This window comes from Buteo buteo, chromosome 6 (genome assembly GCF_964188355.1).
Source record: "Buteo buteo chromosome 6, bButBut1.hap1.1, whole genome shotgun sequence".
NCBI lineage: Eukaryota > Metazoa > Chordata > Aves > Accipitriformes > Accipitridae > Buteo > Buteo buteo.
Genome location: NC_134176.1, coordinates 32,804,698 through 32,814,984, shown reverse-complemented (window position 1 = coordinate 32,814,984; position 10,287 = coordinate 32,804,698). Strand labels below are relative to the sequence as shown.

General features: G+C 34.1%; 1 protein-coding gene across 3 annotated transcripts in view; it reads right to left on the bottom strand.

The window, feature by feature from the left end:
- The window catches only part of NOVA1 (NOVA alternative splicing regulator 1), a 156,690-nt gene that overhangs the window by 3,716 nt on the left and 142,687 nt on the right, over nt 1-10,287 (bottom strand). The window lies entirely within an intron of this gene.

Below are 10,287 nucleotides of genomic sequence, written 5' to 3'. Positions count from 1 at the left end.
GTACAGCAGGAGAGAGTATCTAAACGCTGAAGATTTTGAAAGAATAAAATATGGCATTTGTACATCTTAAAACGTTTATCAAAATGTCTTCAAACGAAGGGTATTTGCCTATAAATCCTACCTTTCTTCCTGTTTAAACAAGTTTCAAACTGATACAACCTCATTAATGTCAACAAATTTATTCCTTATTGACTTATTGCTATGAATGAAGAATGACACCCAAGATAAAAATTCAATATTTATACATATTTTTCATAGCTTTTTTTATATACATTTTACAAACGTGTCTCAGTTTTAATATACCATCTGCTTCATGATATTGAATTAATATGATGTTTTATCTTACAAATATACATTTTTAGTAGCCTACTGATATCCATTCATCCAGGTTTTGTGGATTGTACATGCAGGGGTAACGCTTTTCAGTTTCGCAATCCTTTCACCAAAATGCCATCTAAAATCTCAGCAACAAGTCAATACAAAATACAAGTAAAATTTTATTAGCAACATTCTCATTTTACTGCCTCATTATAAAGTCAAGCTTATTATAAAGTCAAGCTAATTTGGAATAAAAATGCATGCCCTATAAATAAGCTTCTTCTAGTTTTACCCATTTTAGATATTTCCAGCTATTATGGTAGCATCAAAATAAAATCTTTGAAAATCCAGCATACTACAGAGTTGAGAAACATTTATATTTTCCACTTACACAATATCTACATTAAAAATTGTAACATACTATATTGTATTTTTGCACTGAATTGTTTTACAGCATATATAGAATTTTTAAATTCTTTAGAATTTCATTCATGTTCATTGACATTAAAACAAAAGATGTTCTATGGAATAAATAAAAAATTATTAGGTGCTGACTTATTCTAAAGGTAACATAAAAGTATGGCATTGAAAAAACATTTAGCCTACCCATATACTAAATAATCCTATAAACCACAAACATCTCAATATGTGTATATACTTATATACATATTTGTGTATATACATAGACACACACACTGAAATGTTTTTTTATATATATATTGACACACTCATTTTTAAGTCAGGACACCTCACAGTCATTTTATAATGTAGTTCAAACTATTTGGTGATTTTGAGGTGCCCTTTTTTAGTTTTCTTACCAGAAAAAGGAGGAAACCACTCTTAAGATTTGATTTGGTAGTTGGGATCTAGATACAAAATGTATTAACTAATTGCTAAAAATAAGGAATGTTTAGATTTTTTAAAAATATATATATTTCAGGGGTTTGTTTTGGTTTGTTTTGTATGTTTCTTTTAACTAACATTGCAAAAATGTCAAGTTGTAGAAAAACAGTCACCCAGGAAAACTCAATAAAAGTGCAAATCATTTATTGCATGGCACAGCCTTCATGATTATGGTTTTGTGCCATATACTATAGGAAACATTTACTTGACTCCACTGATTTAAGCCATACTAACAGCTTCGCTGGGAGATTGACAACTGTGATTTGCCAGATTCTGCTTGGTTTCATAACCAATGTGCATAGTTCTGACCAAGTTAGGCGTAAGCGCTTATGTAAGTTTAAGAGAAGAACCAAAGAACATAAGAAGGTATGAAAATACACTCCCATAACCACACATGTGATTGCAGAAGTAACTAGAATATTTCATTTTAGGACAGCATTGAAGCACATGTAATATCATAGCTACACATGCAACATGAAAATCCAGGTTACTGTAATATGGCTAAAATTACTCTAAAGGATTGGTGTAGTAAAATAAAATAATGGTTTAATTCAGCCACAAAATTCAGAAGGAAATGTTCTGTATGCAACAAGAAAGACTTTCTCAAAAAGAAACTACTGCGTTTCTCAATTGACATCACAAAGGTTCATTTGGTTCACCGCTAACAGCTCTGGTTGTTCGACAAAATTATCTGTCTAGTCAGAGGAAAGATAAAGAATGATCTCCTCCTCCATACTCATCCACTCCTACCTCGTCCAGAAATGTTTTTGTACTTAGCCATACAAACAACAGAGAAATTATGATGCATTTCAGAAATCTTGGATTTGCTGGATTAATATGTTATATGTTCGTCTGCTTCTGAGATAAATAAAAATACCCTTTTCTAAATATCCATTTTAGAAACATCAGGTTGTGTGTTTTAACTGGTAACTCTCAATTTGTTTTAGTAGAGGAATATACCCCTGCCAGGGTGAATATTTCACCTACTAACATACAGGACATCTTTTAAAAATATACATGTACTAAAAAATTAGACAATATGCACAACCTATTTTAGACTAAGATGTCACAGGAAACATTATATTTCAATCAAAATTCCATTTTTAACAAAACAAAAATACATCCGTATGCATTTTGCTTAAAACATAAGTAAAATCCTGCTCTTCTTGAAATAAATGGCAACATCTGCATTATTTTGAGATACTAGATTGTAACATTCCTGTATTTGTGACAACTGATTGAAAATGTTATTTAAAAATGGAGATAATTGCTTTAAAAAGCAAAACATATTTAGGATTTTTTTTTATTTATATTAATCTTGCTACCAATTTCTAATTCTCCATCTGTTTCCTGCATTCACTTGATTTTCCCTGGTTTATATATTGGAATATCAACTCTTTACAGCAACATTGGTTGTGTTGTATACTAATACAGTATCTAACATATTAGGCTACAACCCTCTAGGTGCCAGTATAAATGAAATCATGCAATTTTTTTTTTTTTTCCTCTGTTGAAGCCTAAAATCCATAAGGTCAGTTAACTACAAGGTATAAAATAATACAACAAAATTCTTGGTCTCAACTCTGGTTATACAAAGAGAAATTGAAACAGCAAAGATTATCTATTTGGTTTTGTTACCTGCACCACCACCATTTTTTAAAGTACTTAACTCCCCGTCTGTCAGGGAAATTGGACAGTGGTCCTACTTCCCTTTTACAGATAAGAAGTTCAGAAAGTGATTTGGATGCAGAAGTGAGAAACCTAACTACCACCCAAAATACGTGCTCTGAGCTATCCAATAAAGGTATCTTTGACTATGCAGGAACATTAGATTTCCAGGCTTGTGTGTACGCTCCTGGCTATGTGGAAATTTGTGCTGCAAAAAGGAGAGTATCTAAAGCAATTATGAACGTAAGCTTAAAATATATATGCAATTTAATTTTTTTCAAATGCTGTAGGAAGAAAAAATGGAAGGAACTCAACTTCTATTTCATGCCAAATAGATTTTATAAAAAATAAGGATTGCAATTATGACATTTGCTTACTCACAAAGCAAATTAATTACTTCCACAGGCATCACTCTCATCCTATTTGCGTTGGCATAAGCAAGTTCAAAAATCAGGCTCAGCGAGTATAATACTTCTCCCCTGAAAAGGAATCATACTATAGCAAAAATAAAAGAAACAAAGTAATTTCACTGCATGTTTTCACTAATACATTGTTGTCTTGAAAAGTCTTGACAAAGGTGCAACGGTCAAAGAAACTGTGGTGCTTAAGAAGGGCTCAAACCGGAGAGCTGTTTGTTGCCCTCAGTTCCCAACAAAGTCAGCAGAGAGTGGATGAAACTCTGCACTTCAGAGGAGGATGCTCAGTACTCAAGGGTTCTCAGCCATTATGTCCAGAGGACACAATTCAAATTGCTTTAACTTAGTATTAGTGGCTCATATTCACCCCTGCATGCTGCAAAATCCTAGTCTCCTCAACTCTGTATCAGCTAATTCCCTAATCCTTCTCCACTTATTGACAACCCACTTGCATAACCCCATGCTGCTCTCAGCTATCACGTCAGCATCGCATAAAAGTCCTCTGATCTACCAGACTGAAAGTCCTGGCTCAGTTGTGGGAGCTGAATAGCATCTACTGTGGAATGCCAGATGTTCGGTGATTATGCTATGCCACTTCTCATCCCCTCCCTTATGCTGCAAGGAGATAATCTGCACTGAGCAGCTATGAGTGTATTATCAACACACGCAAAATATCTTTATGGGAAGCAGAACCATGACCAAACTTGCACTGCTACCCACACTAACACCTCATGTTCTATCTCCCCAATCTTCATTCTCACTCCTCTCGTGTAAGCACGTCCAACTACCTATAGCAAGGTTCCCAACCCCTTTCACTTTTCTGTTACCTTATTTCCTTGCCCTCCCTCTCTCTCATGACGTGTGCTCTGGTTATATTCTCACTTCTCAGTCTCTGGAGGTTGGGGGGTGGCAATCCTTATGTGCCACCCAGCTAATATAAAGTATTTACCTGGCAAACGTAGTGGGAGGATGAAATGCATGCTGACTGGCTAGATAGCACGAATTAGCACTTGATGTGGCTGTTATGCCAATTAGACTAACTGTACGTAGGAGGCCAAAAAACATGGCTTTAAGTTTAAAGCTTCACATGGTGGTGTGGCACATGGCTGTACTAAATTACACCAGAAAAAGAAAAAAGTCTCACTGCTTATACAAAATAGCATCAAAACTTGGAAAAAACGAACCCAACAATTTGACAGTGGAAGCATTTAATTGCATCATCCTCTGCTTATTCCACCTCACAGAATTATTTCTGAAGAGATTGCACAGAGATTAATGAACCAAGGAGCTTTTTTTATCTGTTATTCAGCTTTCCTTTTTCCTCTTTTATTTTCACAAGTTTAATTATAACTCATGCCATGAATCTTCTGTAATAGTTGTACTTTTTTACTTCCATTAAATCCTTCAACTACTTGTGTAATGTTATTTTATCTTAACAGAGAAATACCTTTACAAAAAGGTCCCTTCTAATCTAACAAATTCATCCTAATCTGGCACAAGTCTACATTTTAGTCTCTCTAAAGCAAATCATTGTATTCCCTTAAAACTATATTTAAATTACTATCTTCCATTTTATCTCTTTTTCTGTCTTCATTGCTCATCAATAACTTTAAACTCTTTAAAAGTCCATCTAGGCTCTGGATTCTATACCTATGAAAATTTCATGCTATTTTAGCTGCTCATTTGACTATAGGCTTGGAGTTGATCAGAGGGTATTCTGAAAGCACAAGTTCCTGTAGAGAGCAGGCAATGAAGAGTAAGAGCCACGTGTTATTTCTCTGTGTGGCAGGCTAAACACACTGCTACAGTAGGCTGTTATTGATGTGAGTAGTCCTGTGCCATCCATCCTTAAACTGAAGCAGCAGTATGATGAAAATCTGGGATAAAAATCAGGATCAACAAAAGATGTGATAGAAGTGCACTAGAATTAAGCAGAAAGATAACCAAGTACTTTGCAGGCGAGATGATGCCTGTACGCACTTAGAATTTACAGCCACACTCCACTGTATCACACAACTCTTGGAAAGTCCCTGGCTACATACCCAATGTCAACCACAAGTTCAAGGCAGAACAAGCTACCAAAAGATCAGGAATCATCCTATGTGTACGGCAGGCAGAAATACTAGGCTGGTCTGGACAGGTGTTTGTTCACATCGGACTTGGGCTCAGCCTCCAACAGCAGGCTTACACAGCAAATCTCGACTGATTGCGCATATGTAGCCTCAAGGAAGTTAGTGGAATTTCTCTCACTAATTTCAATAGCTCTCGATTGGGTTCCACATGTACATATGGTGAAATACAAACTTACTTTTTCAGAGGTGTTGTGCACTGAACAAATTCCTGGTGGCTCAGTCCAAGAGTATACATTTTATTTTTGGAGAAAATACTTAGGAATAGAGACATCTTTCTAATGGTCTGTTTGATATTTACTTACAAAAAAGAGAAAATATCCATAAAAAGAGAAGCAGTTCTTTGTAAATTTAGCTAGATCATAATGTAAATAAACCTAGATCATAAATTACTCTTCATCTTCCCTGATTATGTTTAAACTCTGTAAATGCCATACCAATTCAAGTTCTCTCTGTCTATAAAAGGATGTCTAGAATGGAAACATTCTGTGAACAAGTGCAATTGGATTACAGGAAAAGATTAGCTGCTGCTACTTTGTTCCTCAACATACAGCACATCTTTTTTTTCTAGACATGTTCGTGTTCCTGAGATTTTCTTCTTATCATAAGCAGCACATATATATGTAGTATTTCCTTCATATATTTTACCTGCAATTATTGCAAGATGAATGTCACTTTTGTTATTTCTCTATGTTGCTACTTTGTGGTATTTCTGCCCTCATAACTAATGTTTCTTTCAAGTCAATTCAAAGTTAAATTAATGCATTGAAAAAAAATATTATTGCAAGTAAGAGGTTTCTCTCAAGTTAAAATCATACTAGATTATTACAAATATAATAAATTAAAACGGCAGTGCAAACAGATATTCTAAAACATTTATTTGTATCTGTCAGTCCATTGCAGCAGGAGTTTGGGCCGATTCCCACTCTACTGTTTATCACAAGTGTTTATTTTGTTCCAGTTCTCAGACCTCCTCTCAGCTGAAGCTGCATTTCTCAAAGGTATTATTTCATTTTAGTCCTAAAAACTATTATGCAGTAGAAATTTAACTTCAGCTTAAGTGCTCGGGAATAATTGACATCTGAAATCATGAGGCTTAGAACCTTGGAACAAAGCTGGAGAACTATTTACTAGGGGAAAAATACGTAAGTTTTTTTTGCACAAATTGCTGCTTTGGCTAAATCTAGACCATTTTTCTATTAGTATTTTATATTAAACCTTGACACTTTTTGGGGGACTGAAAAAAGTACCTCCCACTTCTTTTAGTTACTACTTAATTACGGTTCTGCCCACCTTAAAGTATCAACATTAAGATTTTTCTTTCATGCTTTTAACTAAAGTTATCATTTGGAATGCAAACTTCTCACAGCAAGGAATTAACAAATCATGTTTAAATAAACAAATTCTCCAGTCTCTGCTTTAGTTGCCATTCTGTCACCAGTGTGTGTAGGCTCTAACTCATAAATAGAAAGGCTTCTTCTCTCAAAAGCAGTTTTTACTAAATGTGTGCAATGCAAGTTGTGTGTGGAGAGAGAATAATTATTAAAATTATGTTGGTTATACAGGTGGTTGATTTTATGAGATTATCTAGTTCTGAACAAAGTATTATCAAAAATTTACACACACATATGCACACACAAAAGTCTATGAGTAGTTTCATGAGTATCCCTCATGAAAACATGATTCAAAAGTATGGGAATGGAAGAAACCAAACCCTCCATGAATTCTCTATGATACATAGTTTTAATAACATAGAGAAGAAACTTAACTTTTCTAATTTTTTTCTGTGTAGCATAAAAACAACATTCTATATTTTATGCATTAATGTTTCATGAGTTTCAAATTACATTTGCAGAGAAGTCTAATGTATTTTGAGTAGCTTCATTTATACTTTTCACTTTTTTATAATTAAAAAAAGAAAGAATGAGCTGGTTACATACTTAATTATACAAGAGCAAAAAAATCATAGAATTTCACTCAATTGCAGATTATGTGGTACACATAGAAAATTAGACATCTATATTGGCTGTGCCATTGTTCAGATGAAACCTCTTCTAAGTCAGAAAGCAGGAATACTAACTGCTCTGGCCAGTAAAGTCTGAATGACTCTTTCAGTGACAGTAGAATGTTAACCCTATTTTCTAGCTAAATTCACAATAATTCCCCCTCCCCTTATCTAAAAATCTCCCTTTTTTCTTTTCCTCATCTAATTTTTTGCATGCTGCTCTATGAATACCTGCCAACATTCCACAGAGTCAAGGATGGGTTTCACAAAAGCATGAATATTTACAGTAGTATTGAGTATAGTAATTTGGAATGCTTCTGACTGAAGGACACCATATAATTATAATGTAATCTCATTATTGGAATTGCTGAAAAGACACTTCTCAATACAAAATAGTCTACAAAAAAATGCAGATAGTGTACATTATTTTAAAAACAAATATGCCTCACTGATGGCAATAAGGAAACTCCCACTGTTTTGCATTAAACTGGATCTAACTTATAAACTCATAAACCCCATTCCAGATTCCAAAGTGAATCCATCTTCCTGACACAAGTTGGGGCAAAGGTCCTGTATCCCTTTTTTTATGCTTTTCCAGTCACAGAACCTATAGATGTTACTTTGGCTCCTCATGGCTATTAACTCACTGTCCAAAGCAGCATTGCACTGGTTGCTTTCCTGAAAAATCTTCAGACAAAAGAAAATAAGTACATAAATGACTAGGACATTTCTGCACTTCTCAAGTCAACCCTTAAAAAGCTGCATCCATTAGCTTTACATATACTCCCCAGTAGCAGATCAGCCATAAACTTGTTCTGAATGATATGCTGTATTTTAACTAGAAATCTTATACTTGATGAAAGCAATTACTGGGAGAAATCCTATGCCTGAAACATACGGCAGATCTGGTAAGATGTTCATAGCAAATCTTGGATGGCCTTTATAAGCACAGACATTTAGGAACCCATTTTCCATTGACTTCAAGGAGACTGCGGCTTCCAATTTTTTTTTTTTTTTTTTAATGGCTGTGGACCTGCAAGTCCAAGAGAAGCCTAACAGTATTCTTAAATATGCCTTTGACTGGAGTAGAAATTTTCAAGATTAATACGCAATGTTAACATTACAGCACCTCACAGCTACTCAACAGTGCCCAACTTTCAATATAAACTTTGATAAATGTGGCTAAAATACACAATGATGTGCTTCTAAAAAAAATCAATGCAGAAAATGATACAATGTAGTTATGTCACTTAATTAAATTCAGAGGAAAGGATAGCCAATAGCAAAGTGCAAAGGGACTAGCCGTTACATTGTCAATGACACTTTTCCTTGAAGCTGACTAGAACTTGAAAGCATGGAAAAGCTTAAAACAGGATATTAGAAATACATTGAAATACTCATCTCCTGACATTGCCGGCATTATATTTTATATAATTTACATAGTATTACATCATTATTTTAACAGCACACTAAACTTCATCCAAATTAATTTAGGATTTAATTCCAAATTTAAAATCAAAATCACATTTCAGCATTGCAGTTAAGAATGCTCAAGATTAATCTCGGAAAACTACATTTTAAAATTAATCTATCTATAGGACTGATAGGACAAAAGGAAGCTAGCACTTCTAATTTGTTTTCAGATTATTTTTGCTACAGTTGATTTCTACAAGATATGTAGCACCTTTATTAAGCATTCATTTGACAATTCAGAACAAAATGTAAGTTCTCAACTCTATACCATCTGGAGGAGGCCTCTCTTTCCAAAGCTGTGAAAGTAAGGGGATTTAGCAGAACCATTTCAATTCTATGGTATGGAAAAGAAGGATTTGTAAGGACCATTAAAAAAAAGTCACTTCCCTTGCTCAAAGCTCCTTGAGATCTTTTTGTGGGAGGTCAAAAGAAAAAGAGTTTGATGATTAGCAATAGGAACTTTATTGTTACTTGTATCAACAGGTTTGTGATTTCCAAAGGAAGAGAGTAAAGTGCTCAGAATATATGACAGTTTTTAGTCCTTTTCTTAAAATACACTGTCAATTTCCATATTTCAATATTTCTATACTCACAAATATCCCCCAACTTCGCTATCACAGCTATCATATTCTGGTTGTTTGAAAATTCAAGTTTTAAGTGAGAAGCTGTGGGACTGAAAAAATCATATAGATTGAAAGAACGAGGTAAAAGAAAGTGCAACTAGCTTTTACCTAGAATCTGAAACATCTTGTTATTCTGAACTGAGAAATGAGGCAGACTTCAAGAATATAAAAGAGTACAGAAACAATAAAGACCAGAAGGGTATGTAAATTAACATAAAAATATCAAATTTCTATTTCTAAAGAACTATGGCAATATAAATTACCTTTCAACACTTACTAACAGTTGTCATGCAGAAATACAGAAATTTTTTAGTCATTTTCTTTGTTAGATATGGTGATAAATTCTGCTAAACACTTTGGTTTTGACTGATGGCTGATAGTCGGATAGATTTTAATCACTTCAGCTCATCACAGCTACTAAAAGATTTTAGAACCATGCCCCAGTTGTTTCTTCTGATCCTTGCTTGGACTTTGTACATATGGGGATAAAATATTATTGCCAAGATTTAGCAGTGGGTATAAGTACATATATATGCAAGTATATAGCTATTCATCAGTTGTTTCTCTAATAACAATTTAAAAAGCCTACACTTCCATGATTTTTTTTGGTAAACATTGAAGAGTTCCATCAATTCAATTACTACTTTGAGAGAGAAGACACCTGTAGGAATTTACTAGGGGTGTTTTGATAGTAACTGCTTAAAAGTTGTGAAATGAAATCCTGTATACTAGGAAGACAGTCTCTGTGATAA